The following is a 15,441-nucleotide window of genomic DNA, read 5'->3' as shown; positions in this document are numbered from 1 at the left end:
CACAGGCACAGGCACAGGCACAGGCACAGACACAGACACAGACACAGTAACAGACACAGATGCTTCTCCTTCCTACCAACAGATGGTTCCAAAGGCCTTGGACAACAAGGAAATAGCCAACTCTCCTAAGACTAGACTAATATCCTCATCCACATTTTCTTAGGTTTCACAGAGACATATCACCCCAAATTCGGCAGGAATTAGCTAAAGATCATGATGATCCTATTCCTGTTTCATCGTCCCCTCTTTCTAGTTCCTCTTTTTTTAAAATCAAATCAAAATGGGGGAATACCAGCATTACCTCTTGACTCTGTTCCACAGTTACCTGGCAATAACCACGTATGCCTGGTTTACTATAAAAGTGGCTGTTTGCCCCGCCCCCTTTGATCTCTTACTCCTTTACTCTCTGCCTATCTCTCCCTATCTCCCTCCTCCCTCTCTTTCCAAGTGTTCCTGGCGAGACTTCCGTCCTCCCCTCCTCTCTCTCTCTCTCTCTCTCTCTCTCTCTCTCTCTCTCTCTGTCTCTCCCTCTCTCTCTGCTCTCTTCTCAACTCCCCCTTCTATGCCCTAAGTAAACTATTCTATATTACACCTGTCTTGTGGCTAGCACCTCAGGGGGAATAGCCCACAGAGGCACCTCCTACCACCTCTCCATACCTCGATAAATCAAACACATCCTTGGCTCTTGCTCTTTTTCTTTTCTTTTCTTTTCTTTTCTTTTCTTTTCTTTTCTTTTCATAAAACAAAACAACTATACTTTAAGATTTTAAAATCTAGTCATTAGGCTTGTTCTTAAGAATTCATTTCATTTGATCATCCCAATGAAATATTATTCTTAACACATTTTCATATAATCCATGATTTTCATAATATGAATTGCATCTTGATTAACAAAGAGCAATATTTTTTCTAATACCAATTTGAATTTTTAAATTAACATGTGTTAGTTAGCACATTCTGAATTTTGAAATGCTTGCTATCAGCTATGCCTTAATTTGCATTTTATATAATATCCTTTTACTATCCTTGTCCCACATTTAAAATTTTATTACCTATAAAGTTGAGTTTCAGTTTGAAGTTGACTTAGAGTTATAATTTGCTGTTTTTTCTTGATTTTGAACTTATTAATCTGAATTTCACAAAAATCAAAAGAATTACAAATGTCACTGCAAAAATCAGCACTTAATGTTTTAAATATATATTTTTGTGAAAAGCTATATTACTAGGTTTTGTGTTTATATATTGCTTATGCATCTGTAGTTTGTTCCTAGATTATGTTGAATGAGAAGACAACACTATGATGATATCTCTCATATGGATGATTTTCAGGTCTGCCAAATTGCTCATTCTGTATTGACCTGAGCACATTATCATCAGATTCCATAGCAACTTGAGTTGACATTATCAACTATTTTTTAAATGATCTATTTGCTTTTCTTGCATGTGTGTCTGTGTAAGAGTGGTAGATCTACTAAAGCTGGAGTTAAAGACAGTTGTGAGCTGCCACATGGGTTCTGGGAATTGAAGGGTGGTCCTCTCGAAGAACAACCGATTGCTCTTAAACACTGAGACTTCTCTACATCTCTATTGCTCTTAAATACTTCTCTATATCCCCATTACCATGTATTTTAATTACTATGATACATAGCAATTCACATTTCAAACATGGTTCCTTGGACCAGTAATTTACTAAAGAAAACAGGAAGGAAGGAAGGAAGGAAGGAAGGAAGGAAGGAAGGAAGGAAGGAAGGAAGGAAGGAAGGAAGAAAGGAAGAAAGAAAGAAAGAAAGAAAGAAAGAAAGAAAGAAAGAAAGAAAGAAAGAAAGAAAGAAAGAAAGAAAACATTTGGAATGAGTTATGGAATCTAGTATTGTTTAAGTCAAAGAGGCTTAGTATTACCTTTTCACATAAGCATCTGTGTTGTATAGACTCAAATTCTAGTGGATATTCAGAAACAAACAAACCGCAGATCTTCACTGCTACATAAAACCGCAGTCAATCAAATTACAAAGCTGTACCACTATGTAGCCCAGTCCCGAATGTTATATGCATAAAATGCTCCCACACCTATAGCTCAGAGAATGTATGGAAGGAGGGAGAAGAAATTTTCTAAGAGCCAGAGGACCAGGGTGTTTGCTATGAGATTATGTCTCCTAATAATATCAGAAGCTACACTGACAAAATCTCACCAGCATGACTACCTACATATGAACTGAGCAAGGATGAGATCAAGAGACTAGCCAGAATGAAATAAGGAAAGGCTACAAGGTCTCAAGCCTACACAAAGAGCTAGAGTATGTAAATGTAATGCTGATTTTCCCGGTAAACTTGTTGTCCCAAGGGCTTATTACTGAGTGAGCTCACCCTTTCTAGTTCTTTCTGAACTCTGTTTCAGATCAGCTGTTCTAGCCCAAACTCCCCTCTAAGCTGTCTGATTCAATCTCACTTATTTCTCTTGTCTTCTCACTGACTTGTTTTGTTTGGCCTCAAACTAACTCTGGCAATTTCTTCTAATTTTCTGGCTCCTTCTTAGCCTATGATTTCAACCACCTCAGCTGACCTACATTGAGCTGCATGAACACATAAATAAACCCTAACCCTAACTCCACTATACTGGACTCACTGCAGTTACTCACAACTTACTGAACAAACTGAATAGGACTGAAAAGAACTCTACTCCATGCAACTGAACTAACCTGTCTCACTTTCTTTATTGTTTTTAAGTAAACTATCGTTCCTGTGCTGTTCTCATGAGAGTTGGGCATATTCCATCTTTGACACATTTTGTAAAATCTTTCTCTAATTCATTACTTTTCCTGCCCCTAGATTAGACCTCACTATCTAACATGGCTGTCTCCTTCTACAAAATAAGTTATGTACTACTAAGGGTATGCCTGTTTTCTAGCTAGAGCATCCATGTTATTAATTTAAAATTTCTTTACAACGGGTAAATAAGGGATGCTGAGAGTGGGAGAAATTGTTTTCCCCTGAGAAGTACTGAGAAGTGAATACTGATTGATTATCCAATACCAAATGGTCAGCCCTGAAAACATACATACAAGTAACATTATATAGACTGGGCATGTTATATTTGGAATAAGTGTGTGTGTGTATGTGTGTGTGTGTGTGTACAGTCTTCAAAGTGTCAGTTTCATCTATATAACTATATACCAATATATCAAACCAATCTCTTTCCCTTGTAAGTTATGTAGTATTATAGCTCTGATGTGCACAAAGATTCTAGAAATCCTATTGGGTGTAGTGATCTCAATCTATTCCTACTGAATGAAATGTTTGGTTGTGCTGATAAGAGACAAGTTTAGAACTTGAATTCAGAAAATGAGATAAATTCACTTAAATTAACTCATAGTTTGAAATCATCAGCAGTATTTTATAATTCTATATAACTGAATAGAATAAGTAACCCCAAGAGAAAGAATATTGAATCCCAAGTCAGTAATTAATATTTTCATAAACAATTTTCCTGGTTTGGTGAGTTTGGATGGAATAAGGTTGTGTTGATTCTAACACTGAGCGCGATAGTGAACTGTAGTTGCATTCCTTAACATTAGAAAGTTGTTGGGGCGGGCCTGTGGCTCTCATGTCCGGGTTCAAGCTTGGGAGGCAACCTGAGCTGAAAGAGAAGAGTAAACCTAGATGGGTCGAGAAATAATGGAAACCATGACAAGCTAGTCTGTTCAAGGCTCAAAGGTTTAATGGGGATCGTACTTATAAAGAAGATGGGGAGGCCCATCTCCTGCCAGTTCATTTTTGGAGCCTGGAAACAGCTATAGGTGACAATACAGGATAGGGTGTAGTCTCTGGAATAGCTCCAGGGCCTCTCAGCAGGTAGCAGTATCTTGAAGAGGAATACTGATAGTGCCTGAACAATAGAGTGATCTAGGGAGGAAGGATCCACCCTAGGTAATCTCTTTAGTGGTAGCAAAGTCAAGATCTGGCTCAGCCTGCTTCAGGCTGAGGAGGAAGTTACAGAAGGTGTTGGAGTGTCACAACACTTTGGAGGATTCTTTTAAGGGACACTTGCATGTGAATCTGAGTTCTGCCCTCTTTGCAAAAATAGTACCAATACAAAGTAAGATGCACACTTACCAAACACAAATCATCAGGAGATGAAAGATGAAACCAAGTGAAAGGTCATTGGAATCCTTATGAATTGTCCTTAGTCATTTACCTCCTGCTTAATATATACTTATTAAATTCTGGGCATTTTCTAGATATGAATGTGTTGAAAAAACTTGTTTGAAAAATCCATGTTCTCATTAATTATTCACTTGTCAATGCAAATTTTTTCAATAAATATTTTCTTCATTTACATTTCAAATGCTATCCCCAAAGTCCCCTATAGTCTTCCCCCACCCTGCTCCCCAACCCACACACTTCTGCATCCTGGCCTTGGCTTAGTGCAAAATTTTTGTATTTAGACTGGACTTATACAAAATAGATATTCATGTCCTTTTGGGTCTGAGTTACCTCACTTAAGATGGATGATACTTTCTAGTTCCATCCATTTGCCTACAAAAGTCAGGATGCTCTCTTTCTTAATAGCTGAGTAGTATTCCATTGTATAAGTGAACTATATTTTCTGTATTCATTCTTCTGTCGTGGGACATCTAGGTTGTTTCCAGCTTCTGATTATCACAAATGAGGCCACTATGAACATAGTGGAACAGGAGCCCTGTGGCATGGTGGGGCATCTTTTGGGTATATTCCCAAGAGTGGTATTTCTGGGTCTTCAGGTAGATCTATTTCCAAATTTCTTAGGAACCTCCAGACTGATTTCCAGACTGGCTGTACCAGTTTGCAATCCTACCAGCAATGGAGGAGTGCTCCTCTTTCTCCACACCCTCTCCAAAATGTGTTATCACCTGAGGTTTTAATCATAGCCATTCTAACTGGTGTAAGGTGAAATCTCAGGGTAATTTTGATTTGCATTTCTCTGATCACTAAGGACTTTGAACATTTCTTTACGTGTTTTTCAGCCACTCAACATTTTTCAATTGTGAATTCTTGGTTTAGTTCTATACCTCATTTTTTGATTGGGTTATTTGGGGTTTTTTGTTTGTTTGTTTGTTTGTTTTTGTTTTTTGGTGATTAGCTATATATTTTTGATATTAGCCCTCTATCTGATGTGGGGTTAGTGAAGTTTTTGTTTGTTTGTTTGTTTTTGTTTTTGTTTTTTCCGAATCAGTAGGTTGCTGATTTGTCTTATTGACGATGTCCTTTCCCTTACAGAAGCTTTCTAGTTTTATGAGGTCCCATTTATCAATTCTTGATCTTAGAGCCTGAGCCATTAGAGTTCTGTTTAGGAAATTTCCCCCTGAGCCAATGAGTTCAAATCTCTTTCCCATTTTCTCTTCTATTAGATTCAGTGTACCTGGTTTTGTGCTGAGGTCCTTGACCCACTTGGACTTGAGCTTTGACAAGGAGATAAATATGGGTCTATTTTATTCTTCTACATATAGACAGACAGTTAGACCAGAACCAGTTATTGAAGATGCTTTCTTTTTTCCATTGTATAATTTTGATTTCTTTGTCAATGATCAAGTGACCTTATACAAGGGTGTTGTTTAATTTCTGCATCTTCATTTCTATTCTATTGATCAACATGTCTCTCTGTACCAATACCATGCAGATTTTATCACTATTGCTCTGTTGTAAAGCTTGGGGTCAGGGATGGTGATTGTCCCAGCTGTTCTTTTATTATTAATAATTGTTTTTGCTATTCTGGTTATTTTTCCTTTCCAGATGAATTTGAGAATTGCTCTTTCCATATCTTTGAAGAATTATATTGGAATTTTGATGGGGATTGCATTGAAACTATAGATTGTCTTTGGTAGAATGGACATTTTTACTATGTTAATTCTGCCAATACATGAGCATGGGAGATCTCTCCATTTTCTGAGATCTCGTTTGATTTCTTTCTTCAGAGACTTGAAGTTATTGTCCTACAGGTCTTTCATTTCTTTGGTTAGAGTTACTCCAAGATATTTTATACTATTTGTGGCTATTGTGAAGGGAATTATTTAACTGATTTATTTCTCAGCCTGTTTATCCTTTGAAAAAGGAAGGCTACTGATTTATTTGAGTTAATTTTATATCTGGCCACTTTGTTGAATTTGTTTATCAGGTGGAGAAGTTTTCTGGTAGAATTTTGGGGTTGCTTGTGTTTACTATCATATTCTCTGCAAATAGTGATACATTTGTTTCTTCTGTACCAATTTTTATGTCTTTGATTTCTTTTTGTTGTCTTATTGTTCTAGCTAACACTTCTAATACTATACTGAATAGATATGGGGAGAGTGGGCACCCTTGTCTTGTCCCTGATTTCAGTGGGATTGCTTCAATTATGTCTCCATTTAATTTGATATCAGCTGTTGGATTGCAGTAAACTGCTTTTATTATGTTTATGTATGGGCCTTGAATTCCTGATCTCTCCAATACTTTTAACATGAAGGGTGTTGTATTTTGTCAAATGCTTTTTCAGAATCTAAAGAAATGATCATGTGATTTTTTTCTTTGAGTTAGTTTATATAGTGGATTATGTTAATGGATTTTTGAATATTAAACAAACCTTGCATCCTTGTGATGAAGCTTACTTGATCATGATGACTAATGGTTTTTCATGGTATTGTAGGAACCCAAATATGGGGACCCCCACTCTAGTCTAGGGACAGGAAGCACCCACGAACACAAGAATCCTCTCTTGTTGCAAGACGCATGAGGCTTTATTGGCAGAGCTCTGGGCTGACACGTACCTCACACAGGAGGCAGGGGAGTTGACCCTGGGGCTCAGAAGCTAGGGGTTTTTAAAGAAGCAAAGGGTTAGGAGTGCAAGGAATTTTGACAAAGGCATGGGATTGGTTCATTAACAGAAAGATTACAGGTCAGCAAAAAGGGGCATCAGAAATTTGTTCCAGTGGGCTTGGGGCCTATCTTTGTTCACATAACAACCAGTTGATGTATGACTTTACCCAGCGCCAAGGGGTAATAGACAGAGGGGAGGTTCCGGTCAGATGGTGTTAACTCAGATAATGTAGCCCTATTTGTCCTTGAATACCTTTTCATCTTTACAGCCAAGATGTTCTTAGGAATGCCTTAACAACAGCACTGCCCTGGCATGCCTGGGGGCTGTTTTGCTTTGTTCTCAGTCCCATGACAACTCACAAGTTACAATATTTCATCTTCCTTCAGTATGTACACACAAAAAAGTGAATATTAGACAAAAAAATAAAAGATAAAATAAAAAATCATATAAAGAATACACAAGATACAGTCCACAGAATTCAAAAGGCTTAATAAGCTGAAGTATCCAAGTGAGGATGCCTCAATCCCACTTGGGAAAGAGAAAACAAGGAATTGCAAGTAGGGAGGGAGGGAGGGAGGGATTTGGGAGCAAAAGTAGTTGGGGTGAATGGGTGTTAGAGAGGAGCCTGATCTGTTATTGGATGAGGGAAAAGGATTGAAACCCTGATGTCCAGCAAAAAGAATGTAAACATGCAATTCAGGGCAATAGGAGGTTGGGAGGACCCTCAGCCCCTCCCCCAGACCCCTCCAAAAACTCATAGGGAATTACCTTTCTTGAAATGCCTGACTGTAGGGAGAGGGAACTTATAGAGCCCACCTGCATCAGGAAGACAAGACATCAAGTGAGAGATAGGGTTGCCATCCCACAGTCATACCACTGACCCATAATTGTTTCTGTCTGAAAGAATAACAGAGATAGAAAGGAGCCTGAGGAAAAAAAAAAGGTTCAGCAACAGGCTCAAAATGGGATCCAGCTCAAGGGGAGGTCCTAAGGCCTAATACTATTACTGAGTCTATGAAGCACTCACAAAATGGGACCTAGCATATCTGCTCCCCAAAAGACCCATTGAGCATCTGATAGATTCAGATGCAGATATTTGAACCCAACCAATGGACAGAAGCAGTTGACCCCTGTTGTTGAAGGCTGAAAGAAGCCGAGGAGAAGGGAGATTCTGTAGGAGGATCATAAGTATTAATTAATCTGGACACCCAAGATCAAACACTGGACCACCAAACAGACAGCATACACCAGCTGATATGAGACTACTAACACACATACAGAACAGGACTTCCAGGTCTGTGTCCATTCAGAGATGAAAAACCTAACCCTCAAGAGACTGGAGGCCCCAGGGAGTTTAGAGGTTAGGTGGGGTGGGGGAATGTCCAAGTGGAGATGGGGTAGTGTGGGAGAAATGTGTGTAATGTGGAACAGTCAGAAGGTAGATAGAGAGGGGCAAAGAATGGAAAATGGAGTCAAAAAATAAAATACAAATAAAATTAAATTTTAAAAATCAATATTCATATGAAATATAAAGTATATCCGTGTGCTAAAGTTCCAAAGTAAGACATTAAAAGTTAATGGAGTTGATACATGGCTGAGGAGTAGAAAATGTATGAGTATGAAGGACATTGAGTTTTGTTCAGGAAACATGTAAATTCTCAGAAACATCAAGAACTAAGTGATGCAACAATACACAAAGGCCAAAATAAAAGTGAAACAATTCATGGAGGAGACAAACAGAAAAAGATTAGCAGTGTCTGGTAGCAGAGTTAGGACAGTACCTGAACAAATTACTGGGAAACAGTATTTTCTTTGCTAGCCATGGCTTCACCATAGGCAAGAAAGATACTAAAACTAACACTTCATTGTTGTACAAAAGGACAGATTCTTGTGATTAAATTACTATGTTATATATAATTCTCTCTCTCTCTCTCTCTCTCTCTCTCTCTCTCTCTCTCTCTCTCTCTCTCTCCNTCTCTCTCTCTCTCCATATATATATATATATATATATATATATATATATATATATATATGAACTTACACTATCTTATCAAAGGTGTATCATAGAACCCCAAAACTACTAGTTTCAATTAGCTACTAATTTTTCTTAATAAACTTTTTGTGCAGAAAGAAAAACAAGTTTAATATCATTACCTAAGGCCATTATTATGTCACAATGCCTCATTTGAAATTAGGCAGTAATATCATAAAAAGCCAGGAAAAGTTTTATAATTCTATAAGTATCATAGTCATAGATATGGTACCTCTGAAGTTATATAGCATAAAACATTAAAAGAATCCATTATGGCCCTGTAACAGATCAATAATTATTCCTCAACATATTTTTTGATATTTATAATTTGTTTTTAGAAATCAGGTATGAGCTCTCTGTTCCTCCCTGTTCCAGAGACAGCTGCATCTTCTTGTGCAGTGCCAGCCTCGTTCCGTAGACAAAATGGTGAAGGTTGGTGTATTTGGCAGTATTGGGCGCCTGGTCACCAGGGCTGCCTTCTACTCTCCACATGAAAAAGTGGAGGTTGCTGCCATCAATGACCCCTTCATTGACCTCAACTACATGGTCTACATGTTCCAGTATGACTCCACCCACGGCAAGTTCAACTGCACAGTCAAGGCCGAGAATGGGGAGCTTGTCATCAATGGAAAGTCCATCACCATCTTCTAGGAGCGAGACCCCACTGACATCAAATGGGGTGATGCCGGTGCTGAGCATGTTGTGGAGTCTACTTGTGTCTTCACCACCATGGAGAAGTCCGGGGCCCACTTGAAGGGTTGAGCCAAAAGGGTCATCATCTCTGTCCGCCCCCATGTTTGTGATGGGTGTGAACCACGAGAAATATGACAACTCACTCAAGATTGTCAGCAATGCATCCTGCACCACCAACTGCTTAGCCCCCTGGCCAAGGTCATCCATGACAACTTTGGGATCTTGGATGGGCTCATGACCACAGGCCATGCCATCACTGCCATTCAGAAGACTGTGGATGGCCCCTCTGGAAAGCTGTGGCGTGAACATTATCCCTGCATCCACCGGTGCTGCCAAGGCTGTGGGAAAGGTCATCCCAGAGCTCTATGGGAAGCTCACTGGCATGGCCTTCCATGCTCCTACCCCCAATGTGTCCATCGTGGATCTGACGTGCCGCCTGGAGAAACTGGCCAAGTATGATGACATCAAGAAGGTGGTGAAGCAGGCATCTGTGGGCCCACTGAAGGGCATCTTGGGCTACACTGAGGACCAGGTTGTCTCGTGCGACTTCAACAGCAACTCCCACTCTTCCACTTTGATGCCGGGGCTGGCATTGCTCTCAATGACAACTTTGCCAAGCCCATTTCATGGTATGACAATGAATATGGCTACAGCAACAGGGTGGTGGACCTCATGGCCTACATGGCCTCCAAGGAGTAAGAAACCCTGGACCGCCCACCCCAGCAAGGACACTGAGAGCAAGAGAGAGGCCCTCGGTTGCTGAGGAGTCCTTATCCCCCCAACTCAGCCCCCAACACTGAGCATCTCCCTCACAATTTCCACCCCAGACCCCCATAACAGGAGGGGCCTAAGGAGCCCTCCCTACACTCTCTCTTGAATACCATCTATAAAGTTTGCTGCACCCCCCCAAAAAGTCAGGTATGTATGACAATTTATTATACTTATAAGAGTACATAGGAGGGAAAAATGACATGATATTATTTATGAAATAAACTTCTGTTTTAATCTTTAATGAAAAGTGGCTTTAGTATTTTGTTCATTACATAAAGGGGTGACATAATTAAGGATGCATTTTTAAATGTTAAAGGGTATAATTTGAGAACAAATGGATTCTAATATCCTGTGCAAATTGGCATGTTTAACTTAGTTGGATAAATTAGTTTGAGGAATAATTTCCTTGAATGAACAGAAAGTTTGGGGAACAAATATTATATATTGATATAATTTGAACATTATGAAATATGTCTCTAAATATGTAACTACATTGTAATATGTAATCACAATGTCTGTGTGAGTGTTCAAAAAGTAATCTATATACAATGGACAGGCTACAAAAGTAATATGAACTATTTCTCCCATATCAGACTCAAATATACTTTAAAAGCTATAACAAATATATGTCCTTGAATAATTTGTGAATATTTAAACTAGGTAAAGTCAATGAAAATTTAGACATTTAAAATTATGTAAGATAATTTATGATTCTGCTGTCTTTTATAATGCTCAGAGCACTTCAGCTTGGTTGTTTGCTGTGTTTTAAATTTATTTGAGTGTGTTGTGTATTTAAAATGACAATTATGCATGGTTTATTAGTTCCTTCCCAATAGTGCTGGTGATGAATATTTATATCTTCCCAGATGAAATGTCATGATCTTTTGTAAACGTGTAATTCTAAACTATATTGGAAATCATGTAATTAGAATAAACTGAGTTAATTTTGTATTATTTACATATACAATTCTTATGGAGCAACTTGATATGAGGAGATATTGGAATGCATGTTCCTATGTAGTTTTTATCTGTTGTCATCGAAGAAGATTCAAAATAAGTTTGGAAAGACACAGACTACTTTTACTTTAAGATATTTAAATATGATGCTTTTACAATTTCACTGGGAAGACAGTTAATAACCAAAGTGACAAGAGTAACTAATAGAAGATGGGTGGACCTCTAAATATGGGTTCATGTGGTTGTTTATTTTAGTGTTTTAAAGACTACACCATTAAGAATAATTTGAGATGATAATTAAAAGTTTAGGCTTATGCAATCAATTTCAGAGTGCAATCTCAGGTGAATGGATCTGAGATGGAAATGGGATCATTTAATAAGCTCCTCTAAGACATTTCCTATTTATACCTATGAGGAGCGGGTGTGGCCGCTGCCCCAAGATGGCGCCCAGGACAGCTGCCAGGTCTTTTGACCTGTGCCTGACTTCCTCATTACCTCAGACTTAACCACATCCCAGCCTCATCAGCTCACCTGAGGTGTCGTCACTTGCTGTGAACCAATGGATTGCCTTTATGTGACTGGGTGATTGGGAAGAGTCAGTAGGGTATTTAAGGCACACCCTGGGGTTGTTTGGTGGATTCTCATTCCTGCATTACAATGCAAAGTGTTCCGGAATAAACCTGCTTGAAGAAGGACAACATGGTGTTGTTTCTTTCCTGCTGGTCGGGGTGGATGCAACAAGGGGTGGAACCCATATCATTTGGAGACTTCTGCTTCGAGAGAGCACTGTAGGTCCAGAACTTCAAGAGGTCAGGGTAGCCGGCTGGAAAGATCCCAGGTAAGTGGGACGATTCAAGTTCTCGATTAGATACAATAAGGTTCCCGATTAGGGACGATTAAGATAAAACAGTTATGGGTAACACAACATCAGGGCAGTCCATTCACCAGGCATTAAAGGATTTGTTGAAAGTAAAAGGAATCCGGCTGAAAAAGGAGACATTAGAAAACTTTCTAAAGGCCGTTGATCATGTGGCTACGTTGTTCCCTGTGTCAGGGCATCTTACAGGGGCTAGTTGGGAGAAATTAGGGAAGTATCTGAAGTTTGCGGAGGAGCAAGGGGTCCTCATCAAGGGGGTGCTTCTGGTATGGAAGTTAGTACATAACTGCATTAAGGACAGGGAGAAGTATGGGGCTGAGTTGCAGAGAGAAAATCATTGGGCTAATGAGTGTTGCTCCGTGAAAGATATCAATGGACAGCCTATTTCTCACAGTGGGGCTCATCCAAAAAACAGAGGGAGCCCCCCCAACCCCAGGGCCCTCAAATATATGGGGCAGTTTTCGAGGGGTGGCCCAAACTGAGAATGCCAATGCAGTGGAACAGCCCCAGAGAGCAACAAGAGGGAGTGCAGGGCTCGACCTCTGTTCCACTGCCAGACTCATATTAACACCTCGGATGGGGGTGCAGTTTGTAGAGTCTGATTTTAAAGGGCCACTGCCACCTGATACTGTAGGACTCCTGCTGGGCTGTGCTTCATGACCCTTTAAGGGCTGGTTGTACACCCTGGAGTGATAGATTCAGATTATACTGGACAGGTCAAAATTATGGTTTCCTCACCACAGGGAATTGCAGCCATTTCCCCTGGCGATCATATTGCACAGCTCCTCTTATTGCCAAGTTGTCTTTCCAAGTTTCCTGCTAATGATAAAGAAAGATGGAATAGAGGATTTGGTTCTACGGGAGCCACTTCAATTTACTACTCCATGGAGTTTGATGAGAAACCTCTACTTGTATTGCAGGTAGAGGGTAAAGCTACTTCAAGATTGCTTGATACTGATGCTGACCGAAGCATAATTAGGGTAAAGGACTGGCCATCAGCTTGGCCACGTCAGCAGTCAGAACAGACCCTGAGAGGCCTGGGCTATGCCCAAATGCCCGAAGTGAGCTCACGCCAACTCACTTGGAAGGACCAGGAGGGCCATTCCGGTTGTTTTCAGCCTTATGTGCTCCCTGTTCCGACCTCCCTTTGGGGACGGGACCTGATGCAAGAAATGGGATATAAATTGACAAATGAATTGCCTTATAGCCAACATGCTCAACAAATTATGCAGAATTATGGATATCAACTTGGAAAAGGATTAGGGCCTCAATTACATGTCAGGATGTCCCCTATTCCTGTGAGTTTGAAGAAAGGTCGTGCTGGACTGGGTTTTTCCTAGGGGCCACTGAGGAGGCCATCCCCATTACATGGAAGACTGAGGATCCAGTATGAGTTCCTCAGTGACCTTTGCCCTCAGAGAAATTACAGGCTGCTAAAGAATTATTTCATGAACAGTTACAGATGGGCCATATTTGCCCCTCTACTTCTCTTTGGAATACCCCCATATTTGTCATTAAGAAAAAATCAGGGAAATGGTGGTTGATACATGATCTTAGAGAGATTAATAAACAAATGGTCATTATGGGACCTATTCAAAGAGGTTTGCCCTTACCATTGGTGCTTCCAAAAGCATGGCCAGTGATAGTTTTAGATACTAAAGATTGCTTCTTTCCCATCCTCTTGCATGAACAAAATACAGTAAGATTTGCATTTACTTTGCATTCTATAAATCAATCATGAAGAATGAGATAAGAGGTTTGAGTGGGTTGTATTGGCATGGCCAATAGTCCCACTATGTGTCAGCTATATGTAGATGGAGCCTTATATGAGGTTAGACAGGAATTCTCCAGAATAAAATGTTATCATTATATGGATGATGTCCTTCTGGCAGCACCAATGGACAAAATACTGGATTTGGCATATAGTAAGACCATACAATAGCTACAAAAGAGAAGGCTTACAGTAGCCCCTGAAAAGGTGAAGAAGGGCAAGGTCATCCATTATTCAGGAAGAAAAATTACAGAAAGATATATAACTCCACAGAAGATTCAAATCAGAACTGATCATCTAAGGACTTTAAATGATTTTCAAAAGTTGCTAGGAGATATTCAATGGGTTAGGCCTTCGCTGGGTCTAACAAATAAGCAATTGCAACCTCTTTATGACATCTTGCTAGGAGTGACAGTCCTGGATTCAGAGAGAGATCTTACAGAAGAAGGAAGGGAAGCCTTAAAGTTAGTAGAGAAGGCTATTCAAATTGCTGCTTTAAAGAGGAGAGAAGTTGATCTTCCTTTATCATTATGTATTTTGCCATCAGAAAATCAACCTACTAGAGTCCTCTGGCAGGGCACTCCTTTATTATGAATCCATCCTAAAATTTCCCACTCCAAAGTGTTATCCTATTATCCTGCCTCAGTTGCCCAATTGGCATTGCTGGGTTTACAGCAATGTGTGCAGCATTTTGGATTCCCTCTTGATAAAATTATTGTACCATATGATTGTAGAGAAATTGAAGTGTTGTCTGCCACTGTAGATGACTGGGCAGTTTTAAAATGCAGATTTTTAGACAAGATAGATAATCATTTTCCCAAAGATCCTATTTTACAGTTGTGCAAAGCTCACCCAGTAATTTCTCCTGTGATTACCTCTCAAGTACCATTGAAAGGGGCTCCTCTAATTTTTACTGATGGATTAAAGTCAGGATGCGGAGACTATTTAGTTCAAGGCTCTGTGCTTATAGCTTTACAATTCTCCCCTGCATCACCGTAGGTTATAGAATTACAGATTGTGATTAAGGTTTTTGAACAACATTCAGGGGCCTTTAATTTAATACCAGATACTCAATATGTGATTAATGCTTTTGCTATCTTGGAGGTGGTTGGTAGGGTGAATCTTAGGTCAAGCATTTGGGATTTATTAAGTAAATTAAAAAATTTGCTATTGCATAGATCCTCCCCCTTCTTTGTTCAGCATATCTGAGCTCATATTGGGTTACCAGGTCCATTGGCTGAGGGTAATGACATAGTGGATAAGGCAGAACAAGCTGCTGTATTTCTGGCATATCCTGCCCTCGACCTTGCTCATGATTTTCATTCTAAATTTCATGTAAATTCTAAAACATTAGCCTCTCGCTTTGGGATCACTCTAGCAGAGGCCAGGGAGATTGTCAAGGCCTGTCAGGCCTGTGCTCCTTTATTACCTCAACCCTTCTTTGGAGTTAACCCACGACGGTTACTCTCCCTACACATTTGGCAGATGGATATAACTCATTTTGCCGAATTTGG

General features: G+C 39.7%; 1 pseudogene; it reads right to left on the bottom strand.

Annotated features, from left to right (window-relative positions):
* Positions 1 to 9,557, bottom strand: part of LOC110286269 — a 27,489-nt pseudogene extending 17,932 nt beyond the window's left edge.
* Between the last annotated feature and the right edge of the window lie 5,884 nt (positions 9,558 to 15,441).

Source organism: Mus caroli, chromosome X, assembly GCF_900094665.2.
Source record: "Mus caroli chromosome X, CAROLI_EIJ_v1.1, whole genome shotgun sequence".
Classification (NCBI taxonomy): domain Eukaryota; kingdom Metazoa; phylum Chordata; class Mammalia; order Rodentia; family Muridae; genus Mus; species Mus caroli.
Note: the sequence above shows the minus strand (reverse complement) of the source record. Positions and strands in the feature narration are given on the sequence as shown.